The sequence below is a fragment of the Zea mays genome, chromosome 7 (assembly GCF_902167145.1).
Source record: "Zea mays cultivar B73 chromosome 7, Zm-B73-REFERENCE-NAM-5.0, whole genome shotgun sequence".
NCBI classification, from domain to species: Eukaryota; Viridiplantae; Streptophyta; class Magnoliopsida; order Poales; family Poaceae; genus Zea; species Zea mays.
The window spans coordinates 47,688,044-47,697,915 of NC_050102.1; positions in this window are offsets into that span (position 1 = coordinate 47,688,044).

Sequence of the window (9,872 nt, forward strand, 5' to 3'; positions counted from 1 at the left end):
AAGTTAGAATGAATAGCTTACTTGAACTCATAAGGTCCTAACAATAGCTGCCAGATTGCTGTAATGGTGGAGGTTGAAATTGGAGAAAGTCAGTGTAAATCCCCTATTACTGTAAAATTGTCTGCAAGTGCAATATGTGATCTCAGCATTCTTAAATACTTATATTTGCAACAGTTGAAAATTCAACCTTACGTGGATCGTGGCTTCCTGCTGTGATATGAATGAAGCATAGTATTGTTGTCGTTCCCTTTGAAATTCATCGTGTTGCCTTAGCTCCTCACTTTGCCTTGCAACCTCCACCTCATGCTCTGATTGGTGATGATTGCTAGCCCCAAATTATCGAGACGAAGACGAGACTAGTCTTTGAGATCTAACCTCCCTAGAGCCAAACACTCCATTAAACATTGAGTACCTTAAGAATGAATCAAAAATATTTTAAAACATAATTAGTACTTGCATATATAAAACTTCAAAGGCTTTGAAATCTTATAGTTCATGGATCTTCCCCCCTCCACTAGCCCATCACCATTGGATCAATTGGCTCCTTTCTCCAATCATGGTCTTCTCCATGATGTTTCACCATTTCCTCTCCATATTGTGCCTACACATAACAAACACCATGGAACTTATCAATTTGTCTTGCATAAACCCAAGATGATGCAAACACAAAGAAATACTACTTTGCACAGCTCACTAGTCGTTCTGTGCAAATCTGACTACACAACTCCTCTAGGTTGGAAGGGTCTTGTCCCTTATGGTAGTTATGTACACTTTGATATCACTTGGCACAACACCAGCCTTAGCTGCTTATAAGTATGAGCTAGTAGCATACATATTGCATAACATGTATGTATTGATGTTTGCAGTTCTATGTGTTTTCCCTTCAAATATGTCTATTGTCGCCATAGTTGTGTCTTGGATTGGCTCCTCAACACTCCCTATGTTGAGCGGACTTGTTTTGAATCCTTCTGAAGCCTAGTGTCGAAAGAACTCAGTATGCCTCTTCACGGTTCTTCATAAATTTAACTCTAGCCTACAATAGATATGCAATATGTATATTAAAACACTAAAATTATGCATACCAATGACCATAACATTCTATACCTAGCGATATTGCTCCTCGGACATGTACACATGTGATGATCCCCATATCTTGTCCATTGCTTGCATTCTACTTGCTAAAAATAGGCATTGTTTACCTGAGTCGGTGAATAGTAGATTGAATCATTGACAATCTTTTTGTGCATTTTTATGGACTGCGTAAGTGTGGTCCTTGTAATCACCATAGAGCGACAACCGATAACGTAACTGCAAAAATCAATATGCCAAAGTAATACTATGTACCAATTATTGCTTGTTATAGAATACAAAGAGATCTTACCTAGAAATCATGCCACACTACACCCTGAGCATTTTGATGGTTCATGTTAGGAGCCAATAGTAGCGGTTCCAAGTAGTCGCACGTACTCGCTCGCCGTTCAGTTGCATCACGAAATTAGGCAGTGCAAACATAAAAGACTATCTAAGAGAGTTAAGCTATCTATGGTGTCCAATATCATTGTACGATTCATTATCCCACCATGACCTGCAACAAAAGTGTATAAGATAAAATATGTTTTGTATAACAATACAGAGATATTTAGGAGACTCATCCACCACCAGAAGACCTAACAACAATCTTATCCTCCTCCCAAGTCGCTGCTATAGGAGGGACATTACATGGCTTTTCCTAAAACTACGTCTACATGCGAGGACTACACTACCACTAGCATCTACTAGCCATGGATCCCAGTTTGGTTGCTCATGTTGGTTGTCCTGTTGCTCCTGCTAGTTATCCTACTGCTACGCGACATCATTTTCGAACATCGAATAAATAAGAATTAAATGATCAATGTAAGAAAAGGATAGAAAAAGTATTAAATGACCAATGTAAAAAATGAATAGGTAAAATATTAAATTACCAATGTAGGAAATAGAAAAAATAAACATAAGGTTTGCTTTTAGTTTTCATCAAAAGCAGGACCACTATATCTCATTTTCTCTAAAGGAGGTCATGTCACTTTTTTCTTTCTAGGTTCTCATCTCTGTACATTAGAAAATTTTTAAATCATCATTATCACCAACTAAAAAGTCAAATGTTAGGGCAGGCTCTATGTAACACCCCAAAATTCGCTCACAAAAAATTTGTTGAACTTGTTCTAAATTTAAAATAAATTTTAAAATTGAGTTTCCAAAAGTCTATGCGTGAGCTAATCTGAACAAAGAAAATTTACTGGTACATATTTCTCTCCAAAAAGTTTCCCAAAATATTTTTTAAATACGTTCCAAGTAATTCTCTTCAAATCTTCAAAAAATATTCCTTAGATATTCCATAAATATTTTCTAAACATTTTTCCTCCTGAGAAACATCTAAAGAAAATATTCTCAAAGTTTCTCATTTTAAATATTTCTTGCAGATACCACCATTCATATATTGTACCATATGAAGAATTTTCACCATCAGTTTCTTCTAAAAGATCTTCCAAACCATCCTCGAAGTTACTCTAAAATCTCTATAAATATTTTCTTCATAATCTCCCTTGCACCACTTAAACCGTGCGCATACATATAATCCTGCTGTCATTTAAAAAATACAATGAGTTGTATCTATGTTAAAATGCTAAATACAATCATCGCCAGCTAATCGTGTGCTTAGCTTGTGCTAAGCGTAGCCTTGCCTATAAATAGAAGGGCAAAGGGGCAGCTCAAACTCACCCCTTGTCTACCCATCCCCTCTCTCCCATTCCCACACAAAGCATGTTACAACCATACTGCACGCACACTGCAATTATGTGCAATTGTTTGTTCGTTCGATTGTTCGTTCATCGTTCATCATGGCACCATAATTTTTTAGCTCACCTAAAACTTGTCAAATTAATATCTCAACCATACAAACTTCAATGGTTGTAACTTATTCCCCAAATTTATCTAAAGTCAAGTTCTACATAGCCATGCTAGCCATCTGAGCTTTGTAATTACTCAGAACTATCTATGTCCCACTTATCTAGATCCCATCTAGATATTCGTGTCTCATTTGACATTGTAGGTAGGAGCAGTTGACACCAGCATGAACCTTTGCTCATGAGCAACCCAGAAATACATTCATATTTTTTATTTTCCACAAACTTAGATTTTGGAATATTCATTTTCTCTTTTATTTTTCTAATCCTTATGAGTATAAATTCTATAACTCCTCTATCTAAACTCTAATTTTGATGGTTCTTATTTCTAAATTCCTATCAAATTTTCCTCTACCCAAACATGTCCTCCCCTGAGCATGGTTCATATTATAGAAAATTCTAAAATACCCTTGTCCCATATTTCACCCATAATTCTCCATTCGGATTCTGAGTCAGACGATTTTTTCGCCATTATTCTCATAAACCCGAAACACTACCCTACTAGCCATATGCATCCTAGTTATAAATACACCTAGAGGGCTACTAATAGAAGACACGGCCCGATCTTCCGTGAGATACAATAACTTGATTGAGTGGAGATCTCGACGTTGATGATCCAAGGCTCCGAGCGAACGGTTCCTTGCAATCACTACACCATGGCTCAGTTGGTTATTACCCGTGACACACGAATGACCTCGCCACGAAGGCTTATCCCTGCAAGCGCAATCAAGAACACAAGCAAGAACAGGAAAGAAACGCAACCAAAATTGTATTGATTACGGGATGGGGTCTCACAAATCGATGACGGCGACACTGTTCGATGACAGAACTGATCTAAGCAAAACCCCAAAACCTAATATGGCGGCGGCTGCTAAATAAATAGAGTATTAGTGTGTGTATGTGACCCCTGGACTCACCCCTAATGGGTTTCGACGCGATACACGGCCCAACGGCCCAACAGACGGTGTCGCAGCACCAAAACAGAATCTGAACGCTGAATTGTTTCGACGATTCCCGTTGATTTCGAATGACTTTTAAGGTGGAACCAGTTGGGTTGGTTAGATAATCTCCTTATCTTTCCAACCATATCAAGTTCGTCGTAGTCGGAGTCCAGATGCATCCTGAGCGTCTATTTTAGTGCAGACTGGTCCTGGAACCCGAGATTGAGTCGCAGCCGAGTCGGACTTGATCTGCTTCCTGTTGTGGCCGCCCTTGCTGCTCCTCCTCAACACCTTGGCCTTTCCCAAGTCCTTGCTGGTCCTCTCCAAGGTACCTAATCATCAAAACATCCATGGCCCCAAGTGTAAGCTCTAAAACACAATTGACTAGGGTAGAACGTACCTGGAGATTTAGCTGTCATGCACAAGATCGTGTTATCGGTCCATTCATTGTATGTATAGAAGTGATGTCCTCATCATCCTCCTCCTCTTGAATTGGAGTCGTCCTCGACTCGATCTCATCTTCATCACCCATATATAGCTTCATATCTGAAATGTTAAAGGTGGAACTAACCCGAAAATCTGGAGGCAACTCAGGTGGTAATCCAAGGGGTATCTCAGAGGGAAACACATCCATATACTCTTGCAAAAGGTTAGCAATAGCCGGTGGCAAAGCAATAGACGTATCATCAATGGGATAGAAAACATTTTTGCACACTAAGGCATAGCAAAGTCCAACAGAGGCATGTAACTCATCAAGATCAGATTTAGTGGCTAGCAAAGTAGAAGTTTTTAACTTAACAGGTTGCTGATTTTCAGAGTTCAAAATACCTTTTTGCTTAGCATTAGTCTTTTTCTCATGTTCAAAGTGGACAATTTCAGTGGGAGTCATAGGAAGCAACACAATTCTCTTTCCCTTATGCATGAAAGTATATTTATTAGATCTACCATGGTGGATAGCATCAGTATCAAACTCCCAAGGACGTCCCAGTAAAAGAAAGCAAGAATCCATACTCACCACATCGAAATCAGCAAAGTCATGGTAACAGCCAATAGAAAAATGCACCCTTGCTGTTTTTGTTACCTTGAACTTACCGTTGTTGTTAAACCATTGAATGTGATAAGGGTGGGGATGCTCTCGTGTGATCAAGCCAAGCTTCTTGACCACCTCAACATTCACCAAGTTGTTGCAGCTACCACCGTCAATGATGGTATGTACACGGCAGTCCTTGACGATGAGGAACATGTTGAAGAGGTTGTGGCGCTGTTTGTTGTCGTTGTCACTAGCCGTGGCACTCAAAGCTCGTTGCACAATCAAGGCCTTATAGGTCTCGGTTGTTGTTGTACCAAGAACCTCATCACCAGTAGCAATGTATGCCCGTTTGCTAGGGCAATCTCGCTGAATATGGCCAAGTCCCTGGCAGTGGTGGCACTTGATGTTGGAGGAGCGGTCTGTGGAAGAGGTGGTTGTAGCAGGTTTTGCTGCAACACCCGAAGGCACCAAGGACTTACTGTTGTCGTGTCCCTATGATGCCGAAGGTGCGGTGCTGCGTGTGCGGCTGGTGGAGGAAGATGTGGATGTCCGTACGCCCGAAGAGGATGGTGGCTGGCATGGCACGAAAGTGCTGCTCCTTCGCTGTTGACGACCCTGCAATTCTTTTTCTGCCAACATAGAAAGATGGAACAAGCATTGTATAGAATGATATTCTTTATAATCAACAATATCCTGAATCTCCCGCCTCAGTCCCCCATAAAACCTAACCATTTGATCCTCCGGATCCTCAACTACCCCACATCGTAGCATACCTTTCTGAAGCTCTTGGTAGTATTCATGTACCGACATGTCTCCCTGATCTAAGTGTTGCAATTTTTTCGAAGATCACGTCTATAAGAAGGGGGAACAAAGCGAGCTCGCATCTCCTCTTTTAACGCATTCCATGTTTGCGGTGCAGCACGTGTGTTAACAAGTTCATTCCACCAAATGATAGCAAAATCTCTAAATTCACTAGTGGCTTGTCTAACCCTATGCTGCTCAGGAACAAGATGGGAATTAAATTTTTGTTCTACCGTCATCTCCCAGTCTAAGTAAGCTTCAGCATCATAAGAACCCATGAACGGTGGAATAGAGAACTTAATCTTAGCAAATGGATCATCGTAGCATACCTTTCTGAAGCTCTTGGTAGTATTCCTGTACCGACATGTCTCCCTGATCTAAGTGTTGCAAATTTTTTCGAAGATCACGTCTATAAGAAGGGGGAACAAAGCGAGCTCGCATCTCCTCTTTTTAACGCATTCCATGTTTGCGGTGCAGCACGTGTGTTAACAAGTTCATTCCACCAAATGATAGCAAAATCTCTAAATTCACTAGTGGCTTGTCTAACCCTATGCTGCTCAGGAACAAGATGGGAATTAAATTTTTGTTCTACCGTCATCTCCTAGTCTAAGTAAGCTTCAGCATCATAAGAACCCATGAACGGTGGAATAGAGAACTTAATCTTAGCAAATGGATCATGGTCTGGTTCAGGATTATGATGACGACGTCTACCATTACCTCCCATACCTTGTCGATTACGTGCGAGGCGTTGTCGCAGCGGTGCATAAACAACTTCGTCATCATCATTGTCGTCCACAGGAGAGTGAGCTGGGGCTGGAGTTGGTGGTGGGGGACGAGCCTCCAGTACGTCCATGCGTGTAACAAGTTCAGCAACTCGTCGATCAAGCTGCTCATAGGATGTCGCCGTAGAGTCCTGGTATTTTTTAAAGCTTCAGTCATCGCGCGCATCATCTCCTTCAATTCCAGCTGAGAGACACACTCATCGTCATTAAGCTTAAGCCCCTTCTCCTTGTCATTTGGTTCTTTGGTGCTGTCATTGTTAGCACAAAACAGAGACAAAAAGGCAACAAACAATGTGAACCCTACAACTATCTCTTAGGGTGGTGGTGGTGGATTACAAATTATGAAGCGTCTTACCCCGCTCTTACAAGGTTCTTACCAGCACTGCAGGTGGCAAATGGTGACCGGTGTGACTGTCCAACGAGTGTGGGTGTGATTGCAAAGGAGTACCTGTTCTGCTCGAGAGAAAGCTGGAGCTCTAGGAAGGCTGACTATATATATATATATATGTGGCACACAAGTCAGTAACAGATAGTAATGTTGAATAAGTGTTCCAAGTACTCGTCCTAGTTGCTGGCCTAGAAAATGTAATAGAACAGTTAGACCAAGGCACAAGAAAGGAGGTACAAGTATCTAGGTGCAGCAAGAAACAGGCTTGGGGCAAAATAATCATAGAGGTGCACAGAACACTAGTGTTTATGTGCTACTCTTTTCTTTTCTTTTCTTTTCTTTTTTTGTGATTTTTTCAAATATTTTTTTATATTTTTCTCTTTTGTAGCAGCACATAAGAAGAAAACACACCAAGTTTCAGATTTTTTTGTGCAATTTGGCCAAGGTTGCTTCTTGGTGAAGACTGGGCCTCGGGCGAGCCGAAGGTGTGTCCGTTGCTGGAGGGGGGCCTCGGACGAGACGTAGATCCTCCGGGGTCGGCTGTCCTTGCCCGAGGCTGGGCTCGGGCGAGGCGTGATCGCGTCCCTCGAATGGACCGATCCTTGACTTAGTCGCACCCATCAGGCCTTTGCGGCTTTGTGCTGATGGGGGTTACCAGCTGAGATTTAGGAGCCTTGAGGGTACCCCTAATTATGGTCCCCGACAGTAGCCCCCGAGCCTCGAAGGGAGTGTTAATACTCGCTTGGAGGCTTTTGTCGCACTTTTTTGCAAGGGGACCAGCCTTTCTCGGTTGCGTTTTGTTCCGGTGGGTGCGCGCGAGCGCACCCACCGGGTGTAGCCCCCGAGGCCTCGGAGGAGTGGTTTGACTCCTTCGAGATCTTAATGTGTTTCGCAACACTTCGGCTGGTCTGGTTGTTCCCTCATGCGAGCTGGCCGTAGCCCGGGTGCACGGTCGGGTCCCAAGTTCTCGGGCTGGTATGTTGACGCTGTCAACGGTTTGGCCGGAGCCGGGTTTGCGAGAGCAGCCCCCGAGCCTCTGCACAGGGCGAGAGGACGGTCAAGGACAGACTCGACTTTTTTACATACGCCCCAGCGTCGCCTTTCCGCAAGGAGGAGGGGGGGAAAGCGCCATGTTGCCCTCGGAGGGCGCCGAACATGGTGTCTCCAGTGAGCTGCTGGCGGGTAATCCGAGTGGACGCCCGTGCCCCATTTGTTAGGGGTCGGCTAGAGGCCCGGAGGCGCGCTCCAAAAGTACCTGCGGGTGATCTGCCAGACCCGGTCCCCTTTCGACGGGGTCCGAGGGCTCGATGCCTCCCTCTGATGGGATTCCGTTACAAGATCGTTCCCGCTGGTCTCGGAAATGTCCTAGGGTACCTCGGGAGCGTAGCCCGAGCCTTGGTTATGTATCGAACGTACCCAGGGTCATCCCTCGCTCTGTGTCTGAGGCGGCTGTGAACCCTTCGAGGGCCAGCCTACGAACCCCTGATCAGTAGTGGGCGTGGAGCCCGAGTGGCCTGAGGCGGCCGTTGAACCCTTCCGAGGGGCTGGCCTTCGAACCTCTGACCAGTAGTGGGCGTGGAACCCAAGCGCTCTGAGGCGGCTGTTAAACCCCTCCGAGGGGCCAGCCTTTGAACCTCTGATCACTAGGGAGGCTCGGGGCCTGTTTCCATCACGGAGAAGGATCCTTTTCGGGGTATCCCCCTTTCCCGGTCCCTGTTGTAAGAGAGAGAAAGAGGAAAAGGAAAAGGATACGAAATCGAATGACGTGGCGTACCTTTTTTGACGCGGTAATTACGGGGAAGGCGAAGCGTCGCTCGCTTCTCCTGCCAGAGGCGCCGCCTGTCCCGCCGCAGAGTTAATGCGACGGGGCGAGTGGTTCGCGAGGCGGCCGTTGCGCGTGCGTGAGCCGTTCGAGGAACGGAACACGGGCGCGCCGTCTTCACGCCGTGAGAGAGGGTTCTCTCGCTGCCCCTGAATGGGACGTAAGCTTGGCTGACGACGTGACCGCTGCTCCTGCCCGCCTGCCACCGCCATTACTACCAGCCCATTTTTGGTCGTATTGACCGTCGCGCCTGGCTCGCACTGCTGGGCCATACGCAGGGTTGCCTCGAGTCGCGGTACTGGTTCCGCAGTCGAGGAGGCGTGGTAGTGGTGCGAGTGGCGGTGCAGTTGCTTGTACGTAGCAACCGGCGCGCCGGTTGCATGACGCGTGGGCCTAGGCCTCCATGCTGGGTGTGTTGGAAGTCGAAGGGGTGCACCCACTCAGCGCGGTTGCATGCCGCCTGCATGGCTGCCCGCCTTTTCACCCGCTGGTCTGGGCGAAAGTGGAGGAATGCTCGTAACCGCTGGGCAGTTGTATGCACCGCGCGCGGCGGTTTGGCTTCTTCTGCTCTGGGCCAGCTTGCATGACGCGTGGGACCCAGCCCCCGCGCCGTAGGGGGGGGACCTTGGAGCGTGTTGGAGAAGACTCAGTCCACGACGGCTGGGGACGCAAGTAGGGAGAGTCGGCCTTAAAAGGAGGGTGACCCCCTTGAAAGGCGGCCATGTCTTCGCGCTCCCTTATGCACCGTGTCTTTCCACCTTCCGAGCCCCCGGATGGGGGACACCCACAACCCTTCCGCCTTGTCGTTGGAGGAACGCAACTTCGTGGAAGTTGGTACCTTTCAGCCATCGTTCGGCTTCAAGGATTTTCATCATGCAGCCCGGCTGCACCCCCTCGCCGGCGGTCACCCAAGACGGTGACCTCCAGTTCGATGGCGGGGAAAAGCAAGCCGGGCTGCAGCCTCTGCCCCTCCCTCAGCTTCAAGGATTTTCATCATCAGTGCTAGGGAGGGGAGTGTGCCGAGTTGGGGTTGGTCCCTGCGCGGGCGGTGGCCCGCTCCTTCCCTCAGTGATCGGGGGGAAGGGCGTTCGCCGTTCGTGGCGCTGGCAGCTGTCGCGTGCCTGGCTCTCTGACCCGAGTGGCTTCGGAGCCGCTCCCGGCGCCGCCTT